The following is a 14,377-nucleotide window of genomic DNA, read 5'->3' as shown; positions in this document are numbered from 1 at the left end:
AAGAAGATAAAGTGATGAAAGGAATTAACTTGCCTTGATTTCAGTCATAGTTAGATGCATAGGTCCAAAGATAGAAATAAACATGAAGTTCTTATTATGAGATATATAACAGATACATCTGCATCATATAGCCAACCACCTGTAAATTAATGCATTAATAGGAGTGGATAAAACAGGATCAAATAATAAAATTTGCTTAAGAGAAAGACTGACCATAAAATCCTTTAGTGTTTCAATTTTGTCATGAGTACTGGCTACAGAAATTGAACCTTTCTTTTCTTTATAAAAAGATATGGCTTCCTATGAAAGTACTAGATTTAGGAAAACTAAATTTCTGTGGTGTCATACTACATCTAAATTAATACAAAATGTCGTGTTTCAATACTATAGAATGGTGAAGAAGCTCCAGAAGGATCAATACCACTGTATATACTCCTTGAAAAAAAATATCTCCAGACCTGTAGCTACAAATACCTGTGTTTCTATGTCCATAGAAACCACGCAACTCAGTTACATCTCAGAAACTTGATACATTACATAGATTTTTGAGATTTCCAAAGGGAAAAACTCCACTATAATTTGTTTCTTTTCTTTCTGGCAGTTTCATCTGTTGTAGACTAGTTCTTCATTTTGGTAGGCATTTGTAAAAAGTACAATCATTATTTTCTGTGGGTTTTTTGTTTTGTTTTGTGGGGTTTTTTGTTTTGTTTTTGTTTTGTTTTGTTTTTTTTTTTTCCCCTGGATTCAGCTAGATTATTTACTGTGAGTAAAACATTAATATATTTTTTCTTACTTTAAAATTAAAACTCAGAAAGATTGTGGTGTTTGGTTTTGGTTTGTTTTTTTTTTTTTTTTATATAGTCCTTGATTTTCATCCTTCTTTAAAAGAATTATAATTCTTTTGAAAGTTATTAAGTATTAATCTATGTAGTATTGGTAACTGATATTTATTAATCTCTTCTTGTGAAACTGAAGAATTTAGTGGGACAGAGAAAGAAATACAGTCTGTTATTCTATCATGGACAAAAAATTATGATTCTACTTTAAGACATTGAAAAGTTCATTAGCTACAGATTTTATTAGGTCTTTTTCTTTTGGTGAGTACGCATCTTTCTCTTTCAAAAACAGCAGTTAGGTATTGCATATGAACATTTCTGATAATTCATAGAGACCATTTTTCCCCTTGGATAAATTAATGTAATTTCTGTCTACATGTTTCTGTCAGTAGCCTTATGGGATCCTGCAATGAATATAAAAACCTACCTGTGTCATACCTATGTATCCCATTGCTTTTTCCAAAGCAGGAAAATCGGATCTGTTGAACAGAAAAAAATATTTTCATTTTGTAACACCATTACAACTCTTTCACTTAAGAGAGTACCTAAAACCTCAGTGTATAGACTGAAATAATGATCAGGGACAATACATGACTATATTACTTTTTCTTAATTTTAATGAGTAAACGGCATTCATGCCCACCCTAATTAGCAGACATGACAAAAAATAATGATATAGAAAACTATTTTAACACAATGCCAGATATGAATTATGAAAAATGTCAGCAATTACCAACAAAACTACATATTACTGCTATGTAAAGTAATGAATACAGAGAATTCTGATAAACAATTTACATTTTAAAGAAATTCAGTATTCTTTTAGTATGTCTGTATAAATGAGTTCAAATATTAATATCAGAAGGTAAAAAAATATATATATTGTATAACAGCTCGGCACTTCCACAACTGTTTCTAGGCAAAGGTTTTTAAAATATTTAGGGCAAATTACACAAAAACATGTAATTGACACAGAAATCCGAGTCTCATTTTCAAATGGGCACCTAAATATGCAAATGGAGCCTAACTGGAATTGCAAATATTGGCCTGTGACATGTTTACTAATTAATCACTTGGACTATTCTCCATTAGTTATGCAGAGCATAAGAGAATCACTTGAGCTGCATGACATGTTCCCGAATAGATATCATCCCACTTTACAAATCAGATAAGTAAATAATATACAGTACATTTTTCTATGAGCTTTCTGGTTTAGGGCAGCATTAGGTAAGTTCTGAACTCCTATGGGCAAAACACAGATGCACACGTGACAATGTATTCTTCAGAAATTGGTGAAAAGACACAAAAAGTCTCATTTCCTTTCTTAAAGATGAACAATACAATCTTAATGTTTTCTGAATGGACTTTCCATGGAAATTACTTCTATATGCAAGTTATATCTAACTTATCTTTAGTCTGGTCTGATGATATCTAGAAAAACTAGATGAGAAATGCATCCAACAGTTTTTTGACTAACTCAATGGACTCCTGCAAGGATAAAGACAACATATAGTAGACAAAATTTCAGCTGACTGACCCAGTCTGCCTAAAAGATAGTAAATCTTGATTTTTAAGACACTTTAATTTTTCTAAAAAATGCAAACAAATAAAAACCCGAATCAATTCCTCCTATACAAAATTCAAATCTATACTTTTCCCAGTTATAAAGCATTTCAATTGACAAACCCTTGAAAATGAGAGGGCAAACATGCGACAGACATTTCTGTGTTGCTTAATGCACTGTCAGAGGCACTCAAGCATTAAAATGATTGTCACATGATAAGACTACATGTAAAAGTTACTGATCTGACCCACACGTGCACAGCACTATCTTAGTTTTCTTTACCTATTGTTGGTAACAGCAAAACACTCACATCTAAGATAAACCAGCTCCACAATCAGTGGGCAGAGATGGAATAACACTTTCTTCTATTCTCTGCAAAACATGTTCAAGAAGCAATTAGGCTGAGAAGGACCTTAATTTATGAAAGTGTTGTTTACATATTGGTTTGGAAGGGCCAGGCACTAGGGAGTGATTGACAGAAGCTTCAGTGTGTATGGAGAGACTTGTAGAGATCCTGTGAATAAAACACATTTGCCTGTGGAGCATTAAATGTGAGCAGTAGAAGCAAAACTTTACAGGAGCCAGAGAATTAAAATGCATTTTTCTCCTCTTTCTCCCCACCTTTCTTTTCCTCTCCTTCCTACTCTGAACATCCATGAGCAGTACATGTGATACTCTCTTGTTAGTACTAAAGGCAGTAGGAATAAGCAAGCAAACAAAATACTTTCAGCATTTTAAATAGAAAACAACAAAAATAAGAATGCATATAAACAGAGAAGCAGGAAATGAGGAGGGACTTGGAATGATATATCATAAAATCAATTATTCAGAAAAATCAAGAGATCGGGCTAAAAGCCTAGGTAGAAAACAATGACAGCAAAAATAAGAAAAGGAGATGGGCTAAAAAAAATTATCAACACTGTGCTTGCATAATGATTTTCCCTGGCATATGTAAATACTTCTATGGACCTTCTCATTTTCTGTATGAGGCCACAGTATGACCAGAGTACATCAAGGAAGAAGGCAGCATTTCTCTGTCACTGCTCAAACAGTTCTTCAATAATTAAATAGCCATGACATGAAGTTCATCCAGCCTTTAGAGCATTAGAAGTAACTCCGGTAATGATAGGTTAAATGCCTGTGGGTGAGTGGAGGCCTCACTGAAACAGGTTAAGTGCAGTTCTGCTTCAGAATTGATTCTTTAGATATTGCTATCAGAAATGTAGGGTTTGCTACTAGAGATTTTGTGCAAAATTTAACATGGACGTAATACTACTGATAGCATTTGGTTACTGTTGGGCCTAGCAGCATTACTTAACCACTAGGCCATACTACAGCAGTTGCTGTACAAAATCCTCCCAAAAAAACACCCCTGCCCCATTCTTAAACCTAAGAAGTCACTAATCAAAAATCTGAAAATATAGTTTTGGAACTGAAATGCAAAGTTAAGATTGTAGAAGGTTTCCTCTTCATGCTCTTAAAACAAGGGGGAGTTTCATACCACCTAGGTTTAAGCACTTTGAGATTGGAGGCTGGTGCGCACATATGCTGCTGAAAGGCAAAAAGGCTCCTCCACGGAGTAATTTCAGATAGGAACCAAAGTTATATGTCCCAAATCACTCACTAGATGTTTCCCTTTCTCTTGTTTATAGACAGACTAGCCAGTAGGCATATTAATTGGTTGGGTTGTTATGCTTCCCTGATGCCTTAATTTATGCAGTAGGATGAACTACCTTTACAAAGCAAGCAGAAAATCTGTTAAAACAAAGAAAAAGGGAACAGGTTCACTGCACCAGAATAAACACAGAAAAAATCAAACAAAAAATCAGTAGATCTTAATATTGCTAGCATTTTTAATGGAAGTATAAAGGATTTTTATAGTGGTGTTCATGTATTATCTTTGATCAATTGATATTGATGGGTCATAGACAAAAGAGTCCAGGTATTCTTAAAGAAGATATCCTCAAGATAGCTGACCCTCAAGCCAATCCTTATGACCCAAATCTACATAACTTAAGTTTCCTAAACTTGATCTTTCATATACCTGATTTCATGTGCTGAATTCTTGACTCAGAGGTAACTATACTCCATGCTGTGTAGTAGTGTTGGTTTTCTTGTTTTCACCTATGCAGCTCCAGGTGGCTAAGTAATTATAGACCAGATTCTGGTCACTACTCTGCAGGAATCATAGTCAGGCAAAAAGGAGCAAGATAAGCCTGTGAACAGCCAAGTAGAATTGTAATCTGTAGATTTTTAAAACTGTATGTGTGACTGTCTTGGGATATATGATATCTTAAATGAGAAAGCAAAAACATAGCACTTTTACTTTTTACTATAACCAGACATAGAGGAAAATGCAGGGCTTTGTCACACCACTTGGAGGCATATAAATGAAGAAATCTTTCCTCTGTGACCTAAAAGGCTCTAGAATTATTTTATTCGGTATATCTAGCTCAGTGGGAAATCACCAGCAGCAGCTGCATTATGGTTGAAAAGATAAGTTAAAGAAAATAATATGTATTTGAGCAACTTTATTGGTACCATTAACCTTTTCCTGCAATCAGAATTCACATTTGTTCCTTTTTTCTCAATCATTCTCTATGCTGACCTATATAGTCAGAAGGAAAGGCTGACAAGGTCATAAGAGAGGAACTAGTTATCTTCAAAGTAAGCAAACTTAAAAAAAAACTTGATGAAATATTCTCATTTTTTTTTGTGAGAAATATTATTCTTTATACATTTTTTCATCATGGTACATTATTTTATGCAGTCCCTGGATCTTGAAATTCTGCCGTTCACTTTCTCAGTCTGCACAGAATATGTCATGTAGCTCAATTATAAAAGGAGCTTTCTTTCTCCAAAAAAGGTGAATTATTATATATTTAGAAGATATTCAAAGATGGTAAAGGTTCAGACTACAGAGGAAAATCTTCAGTTTAATGTGAATGGGGCTCTTTGCTCTGCTGGGATTTCACTTCATTAATCTTTCAGAATGTTCATGTCAAATGCTATTTTGAACAGTCTGCAAGGAGTAGAGGTAGCCCATCAGCAGATGTGTTGCAGATCTTTGCTGTGTGGCTCACAGAGGATGCCACTTGGTTACACTCTGCAGCTGACAGTCTCCAGGTTGAAGTCTCTTGCGTGATTAGGGGTCTACTACTTGGGAGGGTGAAACAGGAAGCAGTGATAAGGCATGAGTTCAATTCATGGAAAGTAAAACTATTAAGAGGGTATGATTTTTTTCATATTATTTTTGCAGCTGACGCTAAAATATGCAGCAGTGTTTTCTTGAGTGGCTGCAACTTATTCTTGTCAGTTGCAGCCAATACAGTCTTACAGAGGGGAAAACTAGAATACTTTCTGCAGTCAATGATATAGACTACCCACTTACTCAGATTTCTGTGTTGGGTCTAAATCTTAATTTCCCAACTTGTCTAGTACAGACAGCTTACTATTTTACACTTCCCACTGGAAGTTGGAAGCCCCAGGTAGACTCTCTCCAGTGACTCTGCTGTAAAAAAAAACTATGAGGAGGTGATGCATTTTCTGTCATCTTTCATTAGATAAATATGTGCATAGTTCAGGGAACTATTTAAAAAAAAAAAAAAAAAAGCTTCTTGATTACAAAGTATTTTCTCATGCTAGATTCTTGTTACTTATGCAGATCTAAATTAACCTCCTGGGACCATGACTTTATCTGACAAATCAGTTCTTCATCTGCAATTCCTGTTTTAGCTTTGTTTTGCTACATGATCTTGCTTGTAAAACATTTCCTCAAAAAAGCCACTAGGGGAAACGTCAAATAATTAATCTTTTAAAATGAAAATGTGCAATCAAGAACTGTCCTTCTGCTACAAGTAATTCTGACAAGCAGCGGTCTGGATTCTCAATTTTGTGTCTGTTTTATGTCAGCATTATCCTACTGAATTCAAGATATAAATAGACTAATGGTAAAATTCTTCAATATGGTGCAAGAAGACAAAGAATCCAATTGTAATACTTTTTGTAAGTAAGTTCTTAAAAGAGATGTCTTCACTAAATTCATGCATCATGAAAAAAAACCCCACAGTTTTGGTAGCTGATTTGTGGAGTGAGAAGAAAAAGAGTAAGGATATATGCTTTAACTGTAGATGGATCACAGAGTAGTCAGCAGTCGGTGCTCTAGTGGAAACACATTAAAGCTGCCTTGTGTCTCAACTAGCCATTGGTTAAGGGATGATTGTTGAAACCTGAAATCAGTGACATAACAATAATTGAAAATCATAATTTCCCTCTTCCATTTAATGCTTTCAAACCTGAACTCAGGGTAGGATTGCACATCTGGAGCTGAAGGAAACAATATATGTTTATCAAACCTGTTGCTGTTTTAAACAGGTTTATTTAAATTTTTAATAGGTTTTACTAACCTAAAAGAACAACTACAAATTCTGCACAGTTGTTGAAACCAAGAGTCCTATGTCTTTGTACTGCTAGTAAATATATCTGAACTGTGAAATCACTTACAAAAGCAATTGTTATTAATGGATGTGCTTATACTGCTAGTACAATACATGTTAACATAAAAAAGGTGGTACTCTCTTGGTTTTTACTCTTGTAACTCATATCACCATTGCAAGATAGAAAGACGATGCAGCTTTGTCAAAAAAGTTAAATCTGTATCCTGCTACTGCTAAGGCCAGAAGTCTGAGGCTATTGTGAGAGAAAGTTGCAGAGGAAAGTAGGAAGAATGGGGAATTTTTACAGGAGAGACTATAGATGTATATAATTATATTTTCTCTATTAATTTGCTAGGAAGGCAAATCAGTCATTTTTGTACACAATGAGGTTAACACAGAATACTGAAATACTGTCATGCATCACGCAGTGAAATCCTAAATAATTGCAGAAAATCTTAATCTTGTGTCTTATTAATGGAGACTATCTTGGTGCATAGGAATAATATTCTTTTTGGTAATTTTTTATTGGTAAAATATTAAGCAGCATATGAAATATATTAATGCAAAGAACTTTGCTGTGCTCCACTATGTATAAAAATATATACAAATCTAAAATTTTTTCCAGACTTCAGAAACTTTGTACTCATTCATTTATTCTACATGATAATCTGGAACAAACACAGTCAGCAACTGAAAGAAAGCCTTCTCTGACTAATATGTTGCTTTTATGCCATATAACTGATGTTGTTCCTCCTGGGATTTCAAAGAGGGATGCTCAGCTGTAATTAATGAAAGCAGAAAGAGTGCTTCTCTCCTGTGATGATTCTGCTTTATAAGGATGAATATCTGTGAAAAAAGTTCACAAAGATGATGTCATCAGCTGGAAATAAGCAAATTTGATCTGTTTGGTCATAGTATTAAGATCAAGGGAAAAAAAAAAAGAAAAAAGTCCATTATCATTACTATCAATAATTGCTTAATTTCCCTGTCCTGCAGTGCTTAGAGGCCCAGGGATAAATAACACTGGTAGGAGCAGAACAGATAGATGCATTAAGGAATGAAAAATTTTACACCAAAAATTTCAAGCTAAGTGGCAAAACTGCAATGTGCTGTTGAAACTCTCTTTTTGGAAGGCTAAATATTGATGGTACTCTCAAGGCTATGCAAAACATGAAACAGTAGATGAAGGCTCGTTCTTATGATGTAATTTGAACAAAACAAAGTCTCATCTAAACCCCTGGTTCTGCTCAAAAGTTTCATCAACAACAGAATAAATATGGCTTTACTGATCCTCTGTATTTTTGTGGCAGAGAACAAAACTTCTAGAGCATGGATTAGCTATTCTTAATTTAACACATGGGCAGCCAACACAGTAAATAAGGCACCAGTACTGACACCACAAATGTAAACTTGCCTATTCTTTTGTCAGTAGCTCTTGCTTCATTTGTCTGAAAGTAATGTCTTCTGAATACCTCTATGTTCCCTCATAAGCTGGAAACTTAGGCTAAAATAATTTTCTTCACTCCAGATGAGGAACCAAGAGGTCAGAGATGTTCTGAGTGATCCTGTTGCTCTCTGTCTTTCCTGTTTTATCAATATGGTTCCTCATAATCTTGCTAAAACTCCTCATAGGGCAACTTCCAACTGCATGATATTATATTTTGACTAGAGTAGTGCAGCTATTTCTAACTCTGCAGGAAGAGGTAAGATACAATTAGGCTCCCTCTGTGCTGTTTTCATGTATAAATCTTTAAATTTTCTTATAATTTGAATTTTAAGGAGGGATTTGGATGCAATGATGTAATAAAAATAATAAGATGGAATAGGAGAATGCCCTCGTGGTACATAGTGTATAGCATAGAATAGCTAAGAAGGCAAGAGTGAGAAAATGCTCTCAAACTTTTTAAACTGAGAGAGGCAGGGAAGATTCAAAAATTTCACATTTACTATGCTATATTATATTTGTTTTGAAAGAATAACCTAAAAACCATAGGCACGGAATGCCTTCTCAATTCTTTCTATTGCAGTGTATAGAAAGCAGCACATAGGTCCTTCTACTGCAACATATAGCAAAGCACCAATTTCAGGTTAATTTTTTCCCATCACATTACATCCTGAAGGGCTAGTTGATCTCTTTCACTGGAAACTCCTTAAAAGTCTCTGGTTTTGTCTGCTCTGGCAGGTGGGATGAAGACAAATCTCTGTCAGATTTCCAAAAGCAAAATTGAAAAATAAAATAGAATTGAAACACTTTTCCAGAGATGTTAAAGTGATATGGTTATGACCGTTAACAGGTGCTGGAGGAATATCTTCTCTTCCCTACTTATGTAAGTCATGATCACCTCTTGCAAACCCACAGAAGTATCTACACCATTCAAAATAGATTATTGTCATGTTTTTGATAGAAACATGGTGATTCTTTTTTACAATGAAACAAGAAAAGACCTTACTAGAGATAAAAATATTTTAGTTTGACTGTAGGGAGTGGCGTTCGGAAGATCTCGCGATGTACAGAAGGAATAGCTGTAGCCCTCCCTTGTTATGAGGTAAGGTGATGGATAGGCTTGTAATGTTAAGGGCACACCCACGAAGGAGGTACTTGGTGAACGTATATAGGTAAGATACACAGTTTAATAAATAGACGTTTTGTATCCATCATATTGGTGTTTGTACTGATGTCCCCGTGAAGGTCTTAACCTCCTGCAGCATTAGTCTGCGATCTGAGCGCCACTGACATGTGGATTGGCAGGTTTAATGAGGCAGGCTAATTGCGGTGTTGCAGTATTAGTCTCTGCGACCTGAGCGCCACTGACACGTGGAGAGGCAGGTTCAAAGAGGCAGAGCTAACTGCAACAGTTTGACTAATAACTCCAATTTATGAAATTTGTGTTGGGATCAGAATAAGATAATTATTAGGTAGCATTTACTGATTTAAGTTCATCAAGACTTCATATAGCATAACATAAGACATATAAGAAAACATAACACAATGCTATTAGTGGTTCTACAGTGTTACTAAAAGCTAATATACTATTACCACTTACACTATTTTAGTGTGCTTGTCTGGGTTTGAGGTAAGAAAATTTTGATTACCACTTGCTTTGGGTGCAACAGGCCTCTGCTTTGGCAAAATACGTGTCAAGGGGGCCTTAGTTCAAGACAGGAAAGAGGGGTATGGGATCATACTGAAAAGGAAGGAGCTGTATAAGACTAGATCCCTCTACAAGATACTCAATATCCATTGCAACAGGAATGCCATTTCTCCTCCTAGGCACCTTCCACACATTCTACAAGCAGAGAAACTGCAACCAGGACAAGTGGAATTTAATGACCTTTCATACTATTACTAGCAATAATCGTCATTTCAATAACACCATATTCTCTAATATTTTGCCATCATTTTTGTTTAATTCTTCCACCTGACCGCAGCACTCACTCCTTCACCTCAAGCAAAAAAATCTCTACTCTCTCAAAGTACCACTACTAGCTCCCTTCCCAGACCATGGTTTGCCGCAATTAGCCTGCCTCTTTAAACCTGCCTCCCACATATCAGTGGTGCGCAGATCGCAAAGACTAATGCTGCAGGAGGTTAAGACCTTCTCAGGGACATCAGTACAAAGACCAATATGATGGCTACAAAATATCCGTTTATTAAACTGTGTATCTTACCTATATACATTCGCCAAGCACCTCCTTCGTGGGTGTGCCCTTAGTGTTACAAGCCTATCCATCACCTTACCTCGTAACAAGGGAGGGCTACAGCTATTCCTTCCGTACATCGCGACATCTTCCGAACGCCACTCCCTACAATGGTTGGCCTACTCTGTGTACAACAGAAACACTGTACAAATGACACATTGAGGGAAAAGATAAAAGGCTTATGCAGGAGCAAGTACATGGAAGAGGTATGCACTGCGCATCTCTTGACACAGGACTGTACCAGGATCCAGGGATGGGAGCAAGGTTTTACATCCCAGGGGAAGATCCTCTCTGTTTCTCCCTGTCTGACTGTGACCAGAATTGCTTCCAAGGTTGTACACCTTCACCAGATATAATAAATTTTTTAACAAGTTTCCAAATGCTAACAAAAAGAACCACACAGGCCTTTCAAGCTGAGACTTTACCATTAGCAATTGAAGAAATCCCTCTTTGTGGGCAAGTTGTCCTCTAGCTGCCTACCTTTCCCAATCCAATGTTGGGGGAGTTTCGATAGGATCCCAAGAGTGACATTAAGACACAAACGAGGTCAAATGCCGTACACCCAAAACAGGTTTTATTATTAAAAGTGAAGAGGGGCAGTGATAGGACAGAATGGAAGGAAAGACAGAAATCAAGCAAGCATCTGGAATGGAGTTGCAAGAATAGTCATCACCATGGTCCAGTGGTGTCCCGTTGGTCCTCAGTCTTCAGTGATTCGATGGTGGGTGCACACAGATCTAGTTTTGGTGGCGGGTACACACGGATCCAGCTTCGGTGGTGGGTGCACACACAGCAAAGTTCTCTGTTGCCTTTTAAGTTCATTTTATTGACTGATTAGCATATCTGCCCACCTTATTTTTTCTTCTGTTCCCACAGGTTTTTGCTGACTTCATGCTTCTTGAGCAATCATCCAGCTTCTGGGGCAGATATCAGTTCAGTGGCACCTCTTATCAGTTCAGTGGCACCTCTTCTCAGTTCAGTGGCAAAGGCGTGAAGTCATTAGCAATGCATGGTGTCTGGCATACACAATAGAGTCACAAAGTACAATGGCCAGTGATCAGCGGTCCTTGTGCTTGATGAGAAACAGCTGGTTTCACTCAGTCCACCTCTTTGAGGCTTATCTAAGGAGTTTGTCAATACAACTGCAAGGGAGTGGGAGGGTGCATCCTTTGATACACTCCTGCTTCCTTGGGTGACATTCTTAGATTAATTACAAAGGCCACAGCTGGTCCTTGATGAATGGTTGAGGCGTTACAGACACCTCCCTGTGACCCAAAGCAAGCTTTGAGACTGTCATTTGACATTTTGGTCTCTCACACTACCTACAGTGTCTATCTGTCCACTTTTCTCTGTGCCATCTGCTGCTGTCCCCTACTGGAAATGGAATCCCAGTGTAATCCCATTAGAGACTTTTCTGTGTTATGTCTGATACTTTGTCATCACTTATCAAGAATGTTATATTCCTTAGCTTTTTCTTCCCTTTTGATTGTTTTACCATAGCCCTCTCCTTGCTAACACTGCTCTTCTTTTTGCTTTGCAGCTTGCTTTGGAGAAGGATAGGTCTAAATGCTGAAAGGGCTCAAACAAATTAATTTCTGACAATCATTGATTAAGCTTTGCTTGTGTTTTACTTCGTTTGTTTCAAAGCTTTGCTTGTGTTTCGCTTCGTTTGCTTCCCAAGGACTCCTTAACTGTTTCCCTAGGCCTTTGTCTGTTTGGATCTCCCTATGTAAATTACTGATAGCAGACTCAAAGCTTTCAATGGACACTTGGGCAGCTCCTAGAATGGGCAAACTAAGATAAGGGGAACTCGAACAAAGGGACACAGGTCCTATTATAGGGAGGATGATCTTGCTGATTTAGGAAGAAGACACCTGGACTTTACTTCACAGCACATTCTCTGGAAAGAAGGTCAACTAGTGAACACCGTGAAGAAGACTACTTACTTCTCCCTTTGACCACCGAAGACCCTCACTCTATTTTTACTAAGAATGCTCAGACTATGTAAGTGAATTCCGGGAACTCATTATCATAAGACACCCCTCTCCAGGAAGTCTAATGAATATGTATGATTTGTGTGTATGTAAACTGATGTCCCTTGCTAATTCTTGGGTGCCCTTATGGTGGAGAATCCCCAGGGTGACCCCAGCGCTGCTAATAAAGAATACCTGATTAACAGTAAAAAACCTTTACTGTTGAGTCAATTTCTTTGTTTCAATGCTATATTACAAAAATGTCTGAAAAAACTCTGTGTGAATTTCAAAAGCCATATAGAGTGGCATTGAATTTAAGGCAATCTTGCTAAGAGGCAAGGTATGTTAGCATGAGTGCCTTATCATATTCAGAATCTGAATGGATTTGTGTCCCATCATTTTGAATGTGAGAAGAAAGAGTTCAAGTTGCCTGCGGTATATTGCATTGATACATTTTCACTGTAGCACCCTGAAAGATGTAGCCATTGTTGATAACATTATATTTATCAACACTTCCATTCCCAATCCACATTGGCAGTTTCTCTTGATTTTTTTTTTTATCATTGTTTTGTCTAATCAGAAGCCTCCAGCAACTTCTGTCCTTTGAGACAGTTGTTATTCTCACCATGCCTTACTATCTCTCTGCATACAGTATTTTACAGTCTTAGTTTTCTGTGGTTTTACACTTAATGATGATCTACTGATATCCTGTATGTCCCTTAAAGGTTGATTTTTTCACAGGTTGAAGCAGCAGCTAGAATGTGCCGAATGACTTCAAGGGTGTCTGGCATTTGAGCCTTTCTTGGACACCTGAGTATAAAAATTATAATCAAAAAAGCACACTTGTAAGCTGAAATGAAAGAAAACCATGCTTTAGTCTTTTTATACCAAGATCAGATCTGAAAGATCTTCTTTCCCATATTTATTTGATTTTTTGTAGATACGTTCCAAATCCACATGTGCAGGGATTCTGTACCCTATATCTGCTGAGTTATTTCTCTGTGAAAGCAACCTCATTTTAAGAGAAAACTATTTTGGTGGAGACAGAACATATGATACTTATCTTCTATTCTCATGTACAGCTATGCAGACGTAGTCTCCCAAATGTATGCAGTCCTACTCATTGAGAGCAGAGTTCTGGGAAACATTTAACTAAACTAAAAACTTCTTGACTTATTTGGGAAATGATGGCAAAATATTCTTGCAGATGCAGCCTTGGCAGACCAGTTATCTTCTCACAAAACAATTTATCTTGGAAGTGGCATCTCTGTTCCAAATCCCCATTCAAGGCAAAACCAGCTTTAAAGTTAAGCAACCTTTTAACAACCACTTGAAAACTTCTTAGTGAGCAAACGATATATCCCTTAATGTATGTTCTTATGAAGTGTTTCTATTTATTGAATCAACACCATAGGATATAATTCCATAAGTTAAGAAACAGGTGACATACAAACAGCTAAACAAGGCAAATGACTGTAGCTTATTTTGACCCTTGAGACCAGATAAAATAATCATCAGCTATGTTGGGTTAACAGTATTTTTGAGACAATCCATAACATTTTTAAAGATTTTTTTCTTCTACATTACTGTTGAACTTTCCTACATATCACCCAGTAGACAAGAAGAAACCCGCCCTGGCAGATACAAATGTCTGTGAGTTGGCTTCTTGTCTACTTCCATTTGCTCACTACTATACCCTTCTATTCACATGATACTCACAGAACACAAAAAGCATTGAAGAAGCAATTGTGACTTCTAACATTTATTTATGCTGATCAGAACTATCATTTTGTCATAACTAATTTATTCTGCTGTTGCCTTTCATTCTTTTTGCAAACTCTTTGGGGAAGGACAGTCTTCCTTTTCCAG

The sequence above is a fragment of the Strix aluco genome, chromosome 1, assembly GCF_031877795.1.
Source record: "Strix aluco isolate bStrAlu1 chromosome 1, bStrAlu1.hap1, whole genome shotgun sequence".
Lineage (NCBI taxonomy): Eukaryota > Metazoa > Chordata > Aves > Strigiformes > Strigidae > Strix > Strix aluco.
This window is presented reverse-complemented; position numbering follows the sequence as displayed.